At 35.9% G+C, this 17,792-nt stretch overlaps 1 pseudogene; it reads right to left on the reverse strand.

The window, feature by feature from the left end:
• Positions 1-7,656: 7,656 nt before the first annotated feature.
• Positions 7,657-8,269, reverse strand: LOC128117377 (40S ribosomal protein S7-like; annotated as a pseudogene).
• Between the last annotated feature and the right edge of the window lie 9,523 nt (positions 8,270-17,792).

The raw sequence follows: 17,792 nt of genomic DNA on the forward strand, positions 1-17,792 counted from the left end.
GTATAACTGTCTGAAGTCAGGACAAGAAGAGAAGAGCAGACAGCAGCAGTGGCAGCGGATCAGGAATGGATGGTGTTGTGGTTGCTAGTTTCCAGCTGGGTTAGCAGGTTTCAGAAACAGCAATCCTGATAAGGTAATCAATTCCTTGTCAGGGTTCCAGAGAAGTCCAGAATTCCAGAGTGGTCAGGACAGAAGTGCCTGGAAGCAGAACTAATGAAGAAAATCCTGTGGTCTTCCTCAGAGTCTTGTTGATTGTTTGGATTTGACCAACTTTGATTCCCACCCCCATTTCTGTTCTCTTTCATGGCAGCTACTGGCTTTAGAAAAACCAACAAACCAAAGAAAAACAGTGGATTCTAGGGAGTCTAGAAATGTTTTATACCTAATAGAACATGTTAAAGCTGGTTAATGTAGTTCAAGAGCAAAAAAGTGTTCTACACTTTAAATTCCTCCTCTCAATTCATTTATTATCAGAATCTACATATATTGATATCAGTTTTTAAATGTAATCTAGATATGAATAAAACATATTTTAAACATTAAACTGAATTTAAAATGATTTGTCTTCCAAAATACACTGAAGTAGTATTGTGTGTCTTTATATTTGCCTTCAACAGAACACAATGGAAACCATAAAGCCTGGAAGAAAAGTACAAATTACCTAGAAAAAACACAATAAATAAAAAATAACAATGTGAATCATTTCATTATCAATAATTATCTTACATGTAAATAATATTCCTATCACTAAAACATAAATTATCCGAATGGGTGATGTCACATGCATTATTCATAAGAATTCCCTCACTTTGAAAGGGAATTCTGATTTTCCCCTCAGCACCCTCTGAAACTACCAGTGTGTAGAAAGACAAAAATCTATCCTGTGAGGACACAGAAGCGCAATATTAGATGAAGATTCCTGTATGCCTCTGACACTTTCTATTCTCTGACATGGTTGCCTGGTAATCGCAATCTATGTTTCCAAAGTGTTTTGGAATCATAGTTTTTGTATGTTGATTTTGGGCATTGGAGTAACCATTGCTTGTCCTGGTTTGCTTCCTATTGCTATGGTAAATACCATGGTTTAAATAAATTAGAAAGAATAGAGTTTATTTTACTTTATAGTTTACAGTCCATTATGAAGGGTTCTTGGGTTGGAACTGAAGACAGGAGCCTGGAGGCAGAAACTGAAGCAGAGGCAATGGAGTGCTGCTTACTGGCTTGATCAGCCTGCTATTGTATACAGCCAAGGACCATTTGCCAAGGTTGGTACTTCCAATGTAAGTCAGAATCTCCAGCATCAATCATTAAGAAAATGTGACACAGACTTGACTATAGTTCAGACCTACAGAGGGAGGTCCTCAACTGAGATTCCTAAATGTCTAAGTTTGTGTCAAGATGATAATAACCACCAAGAACACTATCTAAATGATTTTTATATTCCTGGTATACCCTCTCCTTTATTCTTTGATCACAAAATAGTATTTTCTTTAAGCTCTTTTTTCCACATCTGTAGTCATTGATGTCTTTGGCTTATAAATGACAACTCCTGGAAGGAAGCTATGACTAGAAATGATTGATTGATTGATTGATTAAAATTTCAGCGGTGTCTTGGGGTTTCTATTGCTGTGAAGAGACACGCTTCCTCAAACAAGGCCATACCTACTTTAACAGGACCACATGTCCTAACCCTTTCAAATAATGCCATTCCCTTTGAGCCTATGGGGGGCCATTTTTCATTCCAATCACTATAAGCAGTGTGGACAGATTGCAATGATCAGTCTCAGAACTGATTACAATTATCTTGGATGATCTTTAGCCTAACACCCATTCCTTGTCCTACTCTATCTTGGGCCTGCCATCCTGTGACTAACAGATAAAACTGAGTCTAACAAAATCCTAATATTTATGACATATTGACTTAATAAAACCCTAGCTTTCCACCCGCCAAATAGCTGAGAATATTGTCAGACAACATCTAAGGTCTAAAGCAGAGTTCTCCCCTCCCTCCTATGACGTTTTTATCTCTTGTACACCAATATATTTGAAAATTGTCTTGATTTATGTCTTTGTTCTGTTAAGATAAAAATCTTAGAAAATTGTTAACTCATTGGAATGTGATCTTTAGGGAAACCTAAGTCCATGATACTGAGTTAGGGTTACTCACATTTGGATTCAGAATAGAACATATCTCTTATCCTTTGCAATAGCAACCATTTCTTTCACTGACATTTCTCTTCTTCCATATCTATACACTGAGCTGAGATATGATGAAAAAAAATCTCAGAGAAATCACTACTGTTCCAAACTTTCAATGTAGTCTATCCCTTTATTCCACTTTTTAGAATCTCATGGCGTGTATCTTAATTAGTATTCCTTTTCAGTATTCATAATTCAATGTAAAATGGACATATGAAGCAACAAATTAGAAACAATACAATTATATAATTGCAGAAGACATGAATAGGCATTTTTCTTTCTTTTTTTTTTTTTTTTTTTGTTTTTCTCGAGACAGGGTTTCTCTGTGTAGCTTTGCGCCTTTTCTGGAACTCGCTTTGGAGACCAGGCTGGCCTCGAACTCACAGAGATCCGCCTGCCTCTGCCTCCCAAGTGCTGGGATTAAAGGCGTGCGCCACCACCGCCCGGCTGAATAGGCATTTTTCTAAAAGGAGTACTCAGATAACAACTACCTGAACAATAAATCAATAAAATTAGTCCATTGAAAACATGAATCAAGACTAAAATGAGATATGACCCTCCACATATCAGTACAATTAAAATAGTGATCATAACAAAAATGTGGTGTCTGTGACTTCTTCACATTAATGATGCATAATTACAACTTGTACCTTCTCTAACTTGGCTTTTTCCATTCATAATGGTCATATATACATACAAATATTTAGTATGTAGTTAGGGATTGTGATGGTTGAATAAAATGGCAAATATATATATATATATACACATATGTATATATATGTATATATATATATAACTTGGCTTTTTCCATTTATAATGGTCATATATATACATATATAGTAATATGTGTATATCATTTACCTCTGCCCTTTTCTACCTCCAAAACCTCCCACATAACCCTTTTTCTGTCTTTCAAATTTATGTTCATTTTTTCTTTAATTGTAGTTACATGAATATATATAAGAATATGTTATGTATATAATGTTTTGTGTATATATATATATATATATATATAATAGACACAGTCATCAATCTGTATGTTATTTCTTAAAATCATAAATTTTTGGCACTGACCATTTGATATTAAATAACAAATTGATGTGTTTTTCTCTAGGGAAGATTATTTCTCTTACTCTCAATACTCCTTAGTTGCCTGTAGTTCTGGTGTAGGATTGAAGCCCTGTGAGCTTCCCCTCATCCATATTAGTATATCAATTTGTTGTCCTTTGTTCAGGGTATGTTTAGACAGCCAGATTGGTGAGTCCTTATGTGTGTAGCTTCTGAAATTCTTTGGTGGATCAAAATCACAGCAATCACTTTGTTCTTCTGAATCCACCAATCTTTATGCCTCTTTTTCCACAGTGATCCCAGATCTTCAGGTTCCAGAGTTGTGTTGTAGATTTATCATTTGGATCAGGACTCCACAACTCTACATTGAGATTGGTTGGGTTTTTCAGTTATGGTCTCTCTCTTCTACAAAGTAAAGTTCACTTGATGAGAGGTGAGAGCTGTACTTACCTGTAGGCATAAGGACAAATATTTAGTGTGTAGTTAGGGATTTATGATGGTTTAAGTGCAAATGTAGGTTCTCCTCCAAGATTCATGACTTCATTAACTCTAGGTTGCTGTGGGATGGTCTGTATGTCAAGTGTGTTGCTGATTGGTCAATAAATAAATCACTGATTGGCTAGTGGCCAGGCAGGAAGTATAGGTGGAACAAGGAGGAGAATAAAGCTGGGAAGAGGAAGGCTGAGTCAGAGACATTGCCAGCCGCCGTGATGACAAAACAGCATGTGAAGATACTGGTAAGCCACGAGCCACGTGGCAACTTATAGATTAATAGAAATGGGTTAATTCAAGATAGAAGAAGTAGATAACAAGAAGCCTGCCACGGCCATACAGTTTGTAAGCAATATAAGTCTCTGTGTTTACTTGGTCGAGTCTGAGCGGCTGTGGGACTGGCAGGTGAGAGAGATTTGTCTTGACTATGGGTCAGGCAGGAAAACTCTAGCTACATTAGGTAGTTGGCTGTTTTCAGTGTCCAGCATGATTTCCCTTTTGTTGATCAGGTCTTAAGTCCAATTAGAGATATTGGTTGCTGCCAAGGTATGTATGCCACTAGTATACAAGGATTATCCTGCAATGTTGGTCATTGTTGTAGTTTATAGTCATTATGGCTTGGTAGGATTACCATGGTAATTCCATGGTAGAATTACTTTTGTTACCACAAGTGTTAATCCTTGGGGAGGAAGGTTTCAGCTCATATCCATTGTGTGACCTCTGAGCCCTATGCCTGAAATGCATGTTGTCTTTAGCAACAGGGATTTACCTTCCCACCTCTGTGGGGAAATGAAGGCTAAGAGCAGTAGCCTATGTCGTTTTGGGAGTCTCTTGAAAAACTCTGACCAAACAATCAAAAGAAGACTTCTCAGGCCTGGTGTGGTGGTATTTGTTAGACAGTCTATGGCTCTTGGGAGTAGAATTATCAACCTATATGTGAAGTTTTTATTTAAACTGTATTTGCATATTTACACATGACATATATGTATATATATACATATATTATAAATTTTTGTAGGTAGGTAGTTAATAGTGGGATTACTTATGACTTTTTATGGCATTCTTGTTTTTATTTTATTCTTCTTCTGTATTACACTTGTGCTCAGCTTTTCCCCCTCTCTGTCTCTTACCTGCCACCAGGTAATGGTTCTTTTTCCTTCTCTGATTTCTGCTGTTATTCCAGGGTATATACATCAAAAGATTTGGAGCTAGAGACATCATATGAGAAAGAACATTCAATGTTTGTCTTTCTAGGTCTGGTTTCCCTCACTCAGTGTGATCCTTTCTAGTTCCATCCATTTGCCTGCAAATTTCATTATTTCATTTTTATTCATGCTCAGTGATATTCCATAGTTTATATGTACCACATTGCCATTAACCATTGTCAGTTAAAGGACATTTAGATGATTTCTACTTCCTAGTTATAATGAATAGAGCAGCAATGGCTTTGGTTGAGCAAGTGTCTATGAAGTAGATATCAAGTCTCTCTCAGTCATATGCCGAGTCATATGCAGGTTTAATTGTAGCCTTTGGGATTCTTCATGCTGATTTCAAGAGTGGCTACACAAATTTGCAATCCAACTAACAGTGAATAAAGGTTCTCTTTTACTCACAAGCATCTAACATTTGTTGCTTGTTTTGATAATCTCTGCCATTCTGATGGATAAGAAGAAATCTCAAAGATGTTTAGTCATTGCGTTTATTTCCTGCTCTATATCTTGGATGACTTCTTCTCCAGAATCTTCACTTTTGTGTCTACAGAAACCTTATATAAAGCTATTCTGAAATTCTTAGTTGAAAGGTATTTAACCTAACACAGATGATGCGTGGAAAGAGCAGACTATGACTTTAATATATTAGTACAAGTGAGATTTCAGTATTTTACAACATTATTTTGTGATGTTACCAGTACCTACACATAGGACAAACTGGCATGTGAATATATATGGGTTATTCTCTGATCTTACCTTTTTTGAATTATGAAAGATATAACCATTAAGCTAAAGAAAATATCATCATGAAGAATACATAGGTACTCTGTGTTTTTAACATTCTATGAATCTATTGTTATTTCAGAATAAAAGTTTAAGAAGAATCTAGTCCTATACAATTTATTACGAACAGCTTCTTTCATATAGTTTCTATTGTGTTTGATACATTAAAAGGATTGCATCTGTCTTTTCACTGGATATAAAAACCACTGATCATTGTTAACGTGGATCGGGAGTCATGCATCTAAACTGGTAATAAATGGCTTGTGTTTTCAAAGTGTCTATACATTTTTTTTTAGAAGACTGAAAGAATAAGATCCAGTAATTGTCTTATTTGCTGCTCCTAAATTGAAGTATCAGCCTGGAGTGTCATTTTGTATATAATGAAGCCAAAGTTAAAACTGAATAAATTGTGAGATCATATTGCATCTTAAGTAGTCAAAGCTCCTTTCTACTCTCAAAGTGATTTATGTTTATTTAACAGGTTTAGTTGAAAAGATGGTGATAGAATGATTAAAGACTTTGGAAAGCACAGAAGCTTCTCCCTCAAGGTAAATGGAGCATATGCAATCTCTGTATTTGCATAAACCTTTTACAAAATGGATGAAGTATAATGTTGTTTAAGAAAAATTATTTGCGCCGGGTGGTGGTGGCGCACGCCTTTAATCCCAGCACTCGGGAGGCAGAGCCAGGTGGATCTCTGTGAGTTCGAGGCCAGCCTGGGCTACCAAGTGAGTTCCAGGAAAAGGCGCAAAGCTACACAGAGAAACCCTGTCTCGAAAAACCAAAAAAAAAAAAAAAAAAGAAAAATTATTTGCACTGATAATTCACACACACACACACACACACACACACACACAAACTCTCAGTGGTAAATGTTCCTGTTTCAATGACTTGGATATACTATTACTAAAATACTTTTTAAAAACTAATGTTTCAACTAAAACATTTTAAGTTATTCAAATGAGAATAAATTTTTTCATTGCATTAAGTTCCTGTGATGGCCATATTTAGTTTTCTGCCAGGTATGTATTCTATTAGAAATGACATTACTCATCCTTTTTCCAGTTTCATACAAATTTTGTTGCCAAGGAGATTTAGATTTCATTATTATTGACACTTCTTTTTATAGAAAACCTCAGTAGACCAAAACAGCAAAGAAAGAAAAATGAAGCCACAAGTCACAAACACTTTGTAAAAGTGAAACATACTGTTTTTTAATTAGACTTGAATTTAATATTATATATTTGCAAATATAAATGTGACATTAATGATAATTTGGAGAACTGTTCTTCTCAAGAATAGCTGGCTTACAATGAAGTTTTTAAGTGATACATTTCACCCACTATCACAGCATAAATAGTATTCAACATTACACCCTGAATAATATAAATTTTAGTGCTAAAGCATCAAAATATATTTTATAGATTTAACTACCTTACCTATATAATAGAACTCACTAGAATTTGAACAGTCGTTACACTGCAATGTACACTGGTCTAATATGTGAAACAAGTGCATAGTTTATTTTTCAAAGCCAAATATTTGTCACTGAAGATAAGATGAATAAGGGAAACATCTTTGTATTTTATTATGGGTAAATAATGAGCCTAGTATGGAACTCATGGTGTCAGATTCAAAATTTCAGAATGTTATTCACTGTTTCAGTGTACCTCAGTACTGCCATTGTGATTAACCAAAAATGAAATTTTTCAGAGTGCACATCTGCACACAGTGTTTTGCTTTGTAAAATACCTGTAACGTATCATTTTAAAGAAGCTAGGAAGGTTCACGAAAAGTGTTCCTAAGATTTTCCCTCTCTGAAAATTTCGAATTTAGTTTAAGCTATGGTGCGAGCTCCCAACAGGACCCTAGATATCTTTTTTTTTTTTTTTTTTTTTTTTTTTTTACTATGAATGACACTTTATTCAGTCATTTTCTTCACAACTAAAACTCTGGGAATTCAAAATTAACATCTTTGTCCGTGAACTTCTTATACACACCAGAAAAAGTTTCAACCTTGTGCTCCACGTTGTTCTGCTGAGCTTTGTCTAAATGAACCTTTAGGAGCCAGCTGCCATCCAGTTTCACACGGATCCTCTTCCCCACAATCTCACTTGGGAAGACCAAGTCCTCGAGGATGGCGTTATGCACTCCAGTGAGGGTGCAGCTTCTGGGGCGGGCGCTTCTTATTTTTTGTGCGGAGTTGGCTTGGGCAGAATCCTCCTCTGAGCAATGAAGACCACGTGCTTCCCACTGAACTTTTTCTCCAGTTCACGAACCAGCGGGACTTGGATTTTCTGAAAAGACTTCAGCTGAGGAACTGGTACAAAAATTATGATAGCTTTCCAGCCACCACCAACTTCAATTTCCTTGGCCACGGTGATGTTCGGTTCCCGCAGCTGTGCCTTGAGATCTGAGTTCATCTCCAGCTCCAGCAGTGCCTGGGAGATCGCAGTCTCGAACTCGTCCGGCTTCTCACCACTGGGCTTCACAATCTTGGCGCTCGAGCTGAACATGGCTCGTCCTTACAGAGTGACCCTAGACATCTTAAGGACAAACTCCTTCTGTCATCCAGCTCCTTCACTGACTTCATTTCTATTTCCAAATGTCCAGTCCAAAGTACTCCGCTACCTATAGGTGAGATGTCATTTACCTTCTTTTTTTTTTTTTTTTTTTTTTTTGGTTTTTCGAGACAGGGTTTCTCTGTGTAGCTTTGCGCCTTTCCTGGAACTCACTTGGTAGTCCAGGCTGGCCTCGAACTCACAGAGATCCGCCTGGCTCTGCCTCCCGAGTGCTGGGATTAAAGGCGTGCGCCACCACCACCCGGCGTCATTTACCTTCTTGATCTTGACTATTCCGACGGGTGCAAGAGAAATCTCAAAGTAGTTTTGATTTGCGTTTGCCTGATAACTAAGAATGTTGAAAATCCCCTTAAATGCTTCTCAGACATTTTGGTTTCCTCTTTTGAGAATATTCTGTTTAGATCTATATCCCATAATTTCTTTGTATATTTTAGATATTAGTCTTTTATCAGATATGTGTAGTTGATAAAGTTTTTTTTTTCCCCCACTTTGTGTCCTGATGCTTTGCCTGAATGATGGTTTTGATAGAGAGAAAAAAGAATGTGAGTGAAGGAAGTGGAGAAGTGGAGACAATCTAGGAAGATATGAGGGAGGGGCAACCATAATCAGAAGTTTCTTCAGAGCTCAGGTGTTTGACAACTGGTTGCCATCTATTGTCACACCCCTTTGGAAGGATGTGTAATATTGGGGCAGTAAGACCTAACTAGAAGTATGTTATTTAGGAATCAGACTTTGAGACCAGCAGCCCAAGTCCATTTCCTGTTCTTTCTCTGCTTCCTGATTTGCCAAAACCTGAGCGAGCACTTGTAGCCAGAGCTGTGAGCTGTACCTGCTGCCTGCGTTCTTTTCCGTGGTGATTAAGTCCTCTTCAACCACTGGAAAACTCCATCTCCCCCCCCCCCCCTTTTGTTCACAGCCCCTAGAAAAGTGAGTAATATGAGGTTTAAGGCTCTTTCGTGTACTGACATTCAGCTCTGTGGTTGGTAGAGCCTTTTCAAGGTATGTCCAAAGCCTTCAGGTTCATCCCTAACATGACTCATGCCAGATGATCAGTGCCGTGGGTCCATTCATCTTTGTCTTGGTAATTACCTCAGTCAGAGTTAAGTTTTAACTATTTCTTCCTATATGGCTACAACTCAGCTATTTCCAGAGTACTAATCCTGGGTGTATAGTAAACCGTATCCTGAGTCTTCAGTGATTAAAAAGAAAGCAAACCTACATGCTTGTATAAAGAGTACCACCTTTACACAAGTGAATGCTTTTTTACAATGCCTACTAGATTTTTAACACAATTTTGTAGCTAATTATTTATTATTAATTACCTAGCAATCCTGTTTTGGGAAATTATTTCTAAGCTAAAGGAGTAATTTTCAGTTAATAGTCACACAATTTCAATTGAATAGTGCACTGAAGGAAAATTTTTTAAAAATCACAGTAAATTGATTTTTTCGAAAGAAAACAATTATATCACCTCCAAATGAATTAGAAAACCTATGAAATTAACCTAAATTCTACTCATTTAAATCTCATTTCTTTATTAGTTTTCTCTTTTTCTCCTTCTCTCTCTCTCTCTCTCTCTCTCTCTCTCTCTCTCTCTCTCTCTCTCTCTCTCTCTGTGTGTGTGTTCAGGTACATGCACTGTGGTACTCTGTGGTTTGGTCAGCGGACAATTTACAGGAGTTGAGTCTGTTTTCTTTTTATATGATATGGTACAGGTTATAAAGTCCAGGCTAGGCAATAAGGGTCCTTACTCACCCAGCCATCTCCTTGGTAATACATTCAGTTCTTAATTTAAATTTATTATTAGCAGGATGAATAAGCTTTAAGACTTAATGATTTATATGATCAAGAAAACACCCACATTTTATACTTCATAACATAAAAATAAAACAAAGTAAAAATGTATTGCATAGTTTCAAACTTCTTTCTCTTTTTAAATTATTCTAAATTGTGAATTTGTATTTTAGCCATTATTCTTTCCTTTGTCTAAAGGGCAGTTTAATTTTAACATATAAATTTATGCCATGCCAATTTTAAGAGAGAAGGAAATACTCTCTAATGAAGAATAGAATCATTAAGAGTCAGATGAAATGGTCCAAAATATTGACTTTCTTCTCCTGCATATGCAGCAACTGTTAAATATTCAGTGCCCTATTTCAATACCTTTTGTGGCTATTACTGTATGAATAAAATATGTTGCCAGGGAGCTCCTGAAGCTGCTTGTGAGTCAGATGAAGAGGAACTAACCATTGAGATTGTTTGCATGGGATTCACTTCAGATAAAGAATATAGACGAAAATCCATTTCGAATAATACTTAATCAATCTTAACAGCATTATGAAATTATCTGTCTTAGTTACGGTTTCTATTGTTGTGAAGAGACACCATGACCACAGTAACTCTTATAAAGGAAGCATTTAATTAGGGCTGGCTTAAAGTTCATAGGTTCAATTCTTTGTCATCACAGCAGGAAGCATTGTGGGACTCAGGCCCACATTGTACTGAAGAGGTAACTGAGAGTTCAACATATAGATTGGCAGACAGCAGGGAGAGACAGTGAGCCACTAAGCCTGGCTTAAGCTTCTGAAATCTCAAAGCCCACCCCAAATGGCATGCTTCCTCCAGCAAGGCCACATATACTCCAAAAAGGCCACAACTCCCAATAATGCCACTCCTTATGAGCCTATGGGGACCATTTTTATTCAAACCACATCATCTGTCCTAATCCTGAGAATTAACTTAATTAAGGTAGGATATGATCTAAATATCAGATGATACAAAAAACCTCCCAAGATATTCTATGCTACACACAGTGGAGAAATACTGAAGTAGATATTTGATTTTGAATAAATATTTTAAGTTATATACAGTTGTAGCTGTAAACAGAATGTGTCTCATTTTTATATATCATTCAGCTTCCATGAATCTAAAACATTTCCATGACACACCCAAATAAGTATGCAATAACAAATTTATTCAAATACCTCTGTTATAATTGTGTATTTGATATAACATTAAAGGTGCCTGACATTTCTATATATGGATTTTTACATTAAAAAATGTAATCATGTTAGGGAGAGTTTGTTCTTGAGGTGTGATTATTGGTGTCCATTCATAATTTCTTTCTTCAGATAAAAAACAATTTGTGTTACAGAAAGCAGGAAAAGAAAAGACAAGACAAAAGAATAAACAATGTTAAATTATTTTGTTATGCACATTTTTGTAGATTTGTTTAATGCAATGTATAATTCTAACAGAGGCTACTAAGTAAATGCATAATAAATTGATAATTTTTCTTATAATTTTGATATTTTACTTCATTACACTCTTATAACATGCAATTTTCAATCTGCTAAGCAATGTACATTAAATGGTGCAGTTAATAATTTTCCAGGGAGCCATAGTAGTTGAGTTTATTACAAGTTTGGGTCATAATTGTGCATGTAAACAATTCACTTTAAATTATATTTGGGTAGACTTGAAGGCAGTTTTAAATGTAGAGCCCTTTTTATTAAGAGAATGTTAAGATGGTCCTTATTATTTCTCATGCACTCACCTCTGTTCTCTATATCCATGAAGTGGGTGTACTCAATTTAAACAAAGATTTTAAAAGGAACAAATATATTTCGTCTTTAATGATATGAAACACACCACATAACATGAAGATCATGTTAAGAAGGCCTGATGGACTTCTACCATGGCTATAGTGTCAGAATTATGAAAGCTGAGGGCATGAGTAAATTAATGTGTGTGTGTGTGTGTGTGTGTGTGTGTGTGTGTGTGTGTGTGTGTATGTACTTTTTCTTAAAACTCATATACCATTATACAGAGGTGATGTGCTAAAGGTATTTATACATTGAAGGTTTAAATAGGTAACTGTCAGAATGAGTATGAATTAAATATCATACTGACTAAACAATTTAGGAAACCACTGACTTCACTGATCACTCAGAATACATGAGCTTCTCAGCTGATGTTATAAAATACATAGTTAAGTAAATTAGATTTTTTTCACTTGATCTAGGAGTTAATTTTGGATATAGAAATATTTTGAATATATTTAATTTACATGATATTGGGAAGCTACAACAGCCTAATCCAGGCAGGATGACAAAGGGAACAGACCCATCAGGAATGGAGGTATGGGTCACTCCTCCAGGAAAAGAGTCAAGACCTACTGACGTGCTTGTAGAGGGTAGAGAAAATACAGAATGGGTATCAGAGGAAGGTAGTTATGAGTATTATCTAAGGCCACATGACCAGTTGCAGAAATGAGGATTACAATTGACATGAGTGCTTCTGTGTTATATTTTGTTAAGAATGCATTTGTACAGATATTTGTGTTTTCTTTCAATTTCTTTAACACCAATTAAGAGAATATGCTGGTTATCATATTTAACTTTGAGATATTAAAAGAATGGGACATTGCCACCTGTTCTAAATGTTTTGTGTTTGTATGAGGGGTAGTTATATCATGTTTGGTGTAATTATGGCCTGGTTAGATATACAATGTGTTTGCGATTGTGCGTGAGATAGTTATAATATGTTTAGGTGTTACTATAACCTGGTTATTGTTTTCATCTGGAAATTAATCATGACGTAAGGAGATATGATTGTGTGTCAAACTGAGAAGGGATGGATTGTGATGGCTATTCTTGGTTGTCAACTTGACTGTGTCTGGAATGAACTACAATCCAGAAACGGAGGGTGTACTTGTGATCTGGATCTAGAAGCAGAAAGACAACATGCCTCTGATCCTGATCTTGAGGCTGGAAGACACAGGTTTTAGATTCAGATCTTGAGGCAAGATGACACATGCCTTTAATCCAGATCTTGAGGTGAAGGCACAACTTTAATTTGGGCCACACCTGCTGATGGAATCTTATATAGAGACAATGGAAGAAGGAAGGGTTCACTCATTCTTCGCCTGCTTGCCCTCACCTTGTCAGCACATCCATTCCTGGCAATAGAGCCTACTTCTTCAGGATTTCAGCATATACAGAAGACCACTGAGACATCCAGCCTCATGGGCCTGGACAACTGCTAGATTCTTGGATTTTCCATTCACAGCTAGCCATTGTTGGATTAGTTGGACTGCAGCCTGTAAGTCATTCCATATAAGGAATTTATATTTTCTAGAGTCTCTCTGTATAGACTAATATACTCCCCCTTTTTGGAAGCTTGAGTATTTCCTTCCATTACCATGGAAGCTGGTCCACAGGGAGATGACAGTAAGGTCAGTTCCTTCTCAGGCGTCTCTTGGCACTCTTTCTGAAGTACATGGTGTCTTTAGCAGAAGGGACTTGACTTCTACTTATGGGTTTAACCAAGCAACAGCAATAGGCTGTATGTTCATGGTCACTTGCACAGCTCTGACCTACAATTCAAAAGAGGGATTTTTATTCTGGTATCAGAGTTTTATTGGGTAATCTTTGGCTTTTGGAGGGATCTTCATCATCTGAGATGAAAAAAGGTTATTAAAACTATGTATGTATATTTATACATAGAATTATGTATATCTTAGTTATCATTAGGAAAATAATAATAGGTGATTCCTTGTGGCTTTTCAGACATCCTTATTGTTTTTTTTCTCACCCAACTCTTTCTTCTGCATTTACGGTATTTCCTCTCCCTAAATATGTCACCCTTTCCAGTTTCCCCTAGCAGATCACTTGTATCATGCCATTCCCCCTTACCTTCTTCCCACTTTCTCCTTTGTTTACCCATCGCCCCTGGAAAAAGTCCCTATTTTTTCATTACACTGATCAGATCACTACAATTCTTCTACTCCCTTCTCTATAGCTCCCCAAGCCTCTTATTCTGGCAATAGTCATATTTTACTTTTGTAGTTTCTGTAGTTACTACAGGCTATGAACTCACACATAAGATTTGGAATTAGGAGCCTCCAAATAGGGAGAACATGTACATTAGTCTTTCTGGGTCTGTGTTACCTCACCCAATATATATTTACCTGCAACCTTCAAGATTTCATTTAGCATTAGAGCTGAATAATATTCCATAGTGTATATGAGCCACATTTTCATTATCCACTCATCTGTGGAAGGTTATTTAGATTTTTTTCATTTCCTCAGTATTGTGAATAGAGTAGCAATAAATATGGCTGAGCAAATACCACGGAGTAGATGTTGAGTCTTTTGGGCACATGTCATAAAACTGTAGAGCTGGATCATATGGGTAGATTGAAATTTAGCTTCTTATGTATTCTCCACACTGATTTACTTAGTGCTGTACCAGTTTGCAATTTCATGAACAATGAATGAGAGTTTCCTTTTTCCTGCATTTCCTCCCACATCTGTTGTTGGTTAATTCTTTAATCTTTGCCATACTGACTGAGCTAAGATGAAATCTCCAAGTTATTATTTGCATATCTATTATTACTAGGAACAATGAATATTTTTGAAGGAGTGTTTAGACATTTTTTCTTCCTTTTGAGAACTTTATTCCTGCCCCAGGTCCATTTTTTGAATGGGTCATTTTTTCTTTGGACTCCTCATCTTTTGTTTCTTTGAATATTCTAGTTACTAATCCATTGTCAAATGTTTAGCGGGCAAAGATTCTTCCCCATTTGGTGGGCTTCCTAGTTACCTATTTGATTGTTCCTTTTGCTGTGCAGAAGCCTTTTAGTTTAATGAAGCCTCACTTGTCAATTATTGGCTCCAATTCTGGGGCAAATTGAGTCCTACGTTCTTTCCTATATCATGGAGGATACTGCTTATGTTATCTTCAAACACTTTCAGGTTTCATGTTTAGATTTTAATCCATCTGGAGTTAGTTTTTGTGCAAAGTGATAGATATGGGTCTAATTTTATTCTTCTACATGTAGACATCCAGTTTTCCCAGCAGTATTTGTTGAAGGTGATTTACTTCCTACATCATATAATTTTGGAATCTTTGTCAATATTAAGTGTCTCGAGTTATATGTACTCACGTTTGGGTCTTTTATTTTCTTCCGTTAGTCTGCATGCCCGTTTTTGTGCCTGTACCATATTGTTTTTATTACTATGACTCTTTAATATGTCTTAAGAGCTGGGATCGTAACCCTCCTAGCATTGTTCTTTTGTTACTCAAGATTCTTTTGTCTATCAGGGGTGTTTTGTGCTTCCACATGAGTTGTAGGACAGTTTTTTCCATTCCTGTGAAGAATTAGATTGATATTTTGAATGGGATTGTATTAAATCTGTAAATAGCGTTTGGTGGAATAGCCACTTTTTCAATGTTTACACTACCAATTCGTGAGCATGATATGTGCTTCCATTTTCTAGTGGTTTCCTTTGTCTCTTTTGTTCAGAGATTTAAAGTTCTCGCTATAGAAGTCCTTGAATTCCTTTTGGGGGTTCATTCTTATATATTTTACATTCATTGAGGCTATTTTGAATGAAAATATGCCTGTATGTATGTTGTCATTGTATGGAAGAGCTATTGATTTGAGCAAGTTGATTCTATATCCTGCCACATTGTTCAGTTGTTCCTTGAAATTATATGGCAGAATTTTGGGAATCTCTAATGTTTAGTATATCACGAATTCTGCAAATAGGATAGTTTGACTTATTTGCCTATTTGGATCCCTTTAATTTACTTCTCATGTCTTATATCTCATGTGAGTATTTCAATGGCAGTATTGTAAAGGAGTGGAGATAGTGGGCATCCATGTCAGGTTCCTAAATTCAGTGGAATTGATTCAAATTTTTCTCAATTGAGAATGATGTTGGCTGTGCATTTTTACAGTGTTCTGTATGTTCCCTGTAGTCCTATATTCTCTAGAACTTTTATCAGGAAGGCATATTGGATTTTGTCAAATGATTTTATTCTCAAATGATTTATTGAAATAGAGATGATAATCAACTTTTTCTTTAAATAAATTTATGTGGTATATTACATTTTTTGCCTTGTATATGTTGAGCCATCCCTGCATTTCAATAATAAAGCCATGTTAGTCATGGTTTATAATCTATTTTATTGATATATGTCTATATTCTCTCTGTAAATATTTTAATGCGTGTTTTTTAGTCTATTTTATTTAGGCATATTGTCCTGTAGCTTTCTTCTTTTTGGTCTTTACCTGATTTGAGTGTTAGAGTGACACTATATTTGTAGAAGGAGTTTGGGAGTATTTCTTTTCTTCCCTCCTTCCTTCCTTCCTTCCTTCCTTTCTTCCTTCCTTCCTTCCTTCCTTCCTTCCTTCCTTCCTCCTTCCCTCCCTCCCTCCCTCCTACCCTCCCTCCCTCCCTCTCACCTTTCTCTTCCTGCCCCCTCTCTTTCTTTCTTTCTTTCTTTCTTTCTTTCTTTCTTTCTTTCTTTCTTTCTTCTATGGATTTTTTTGAATGTGTGGTATATCTGATGTAAATCTATTTGGTCATGGTTTTTTGTTTTGTTTTTGTTTTGCTTTGCTTTGTTTTTAGCAGAAAGCTATTTTTTTAAGATGAGAGGCTTTTTATAATTATGTCAGTATCCTCGATATTTATGAGTTTGTTTAGGTTGTTGGCTTCACCTTGGCTTAATTCTGCTGTATAAAACCTTTTCATATTGACTGCAGCTGATTCCTCCATATAAATCCTATAGAAAAAATATTTATTTAAAGAAAATTTCCATGCATAAAATAATTTTCTGTGAGGGTTCTATGAATGTTCAGAGTGGTTTACTTACACTGATTGTTAATGTTCTTTGAAAGAGTTTAATTATATTAACTTTTCTTATTTCATGGAAGTTTTATTCAGTCCTCCTAAAAGATTAATTGACATTGTTTGAGGGAGCTATAGTCAACATGGAAAGGCTTATAAACAAATGATTGTTTAATTGTGACTATAACATCTCTTTAAGACATGTTGCTACTTACTCCCCCGCAGCATTTCATTACTTATAGTTTCTTGCTGATCACTTTGATATCAGCATATCTTAATTTGTTTTTCTTTTTCTCATGCAGTAGCATCTTCAACCTCCCTAATGCTGTTTTAAGTTCAGTGATCTTCAGAGGTTAATAGCTCTTTGGACATCAGGCACTTTTACATCAATTGTTATTTCTCAGAAAATGAAGATATTACATAATTAGAAAATAAAATAAATAACTAGAATTTGGATAAATTTTAAGAGGAAATTTTTGTTTCATTTGGGTATTAATGGCTCTCCATGGGATTTTCTTTTGTAGCATTAGATATTTTGCAGTTTTCTGCATACCACACTGAGAGTCTTGTCTCTACATTTTAAGGCCCAGGAATTATACCAGAATTAGGCACGAAGCCCACACATCCCTAAAAATAGATACATGTTGCTGGAGGAAAGTACCTTTCAATCTTAGGAATATACAGGAATTAAAATCAAGCAGCGATTTTTAAAAGAAAAACAAGTTTCCAAAACAGAAGAATGATTCAGTGCACTAGAATTCAAACCCAACAGTGTAGACCATTTCCACAGAGTTCGTCATCTTACTTATATTGCTAAT

Source organism: Peromyscus californicus, unplaced genomic scaffold, assembly GCF_007827085.1.
Source record: "Peromyscus californicus insignis strain IS unplaced genomic scaffold, ASM782708v3 Scaffold_21__1_contigs__length_65335640, whole genome shotgun sequence".
Taxonomy (NCBI): Eukaryota; Metazoa; Chordata; class Mammalia; order Rodentia; family Cricetidae; genus Peromyscus; species Peromyscus californicus.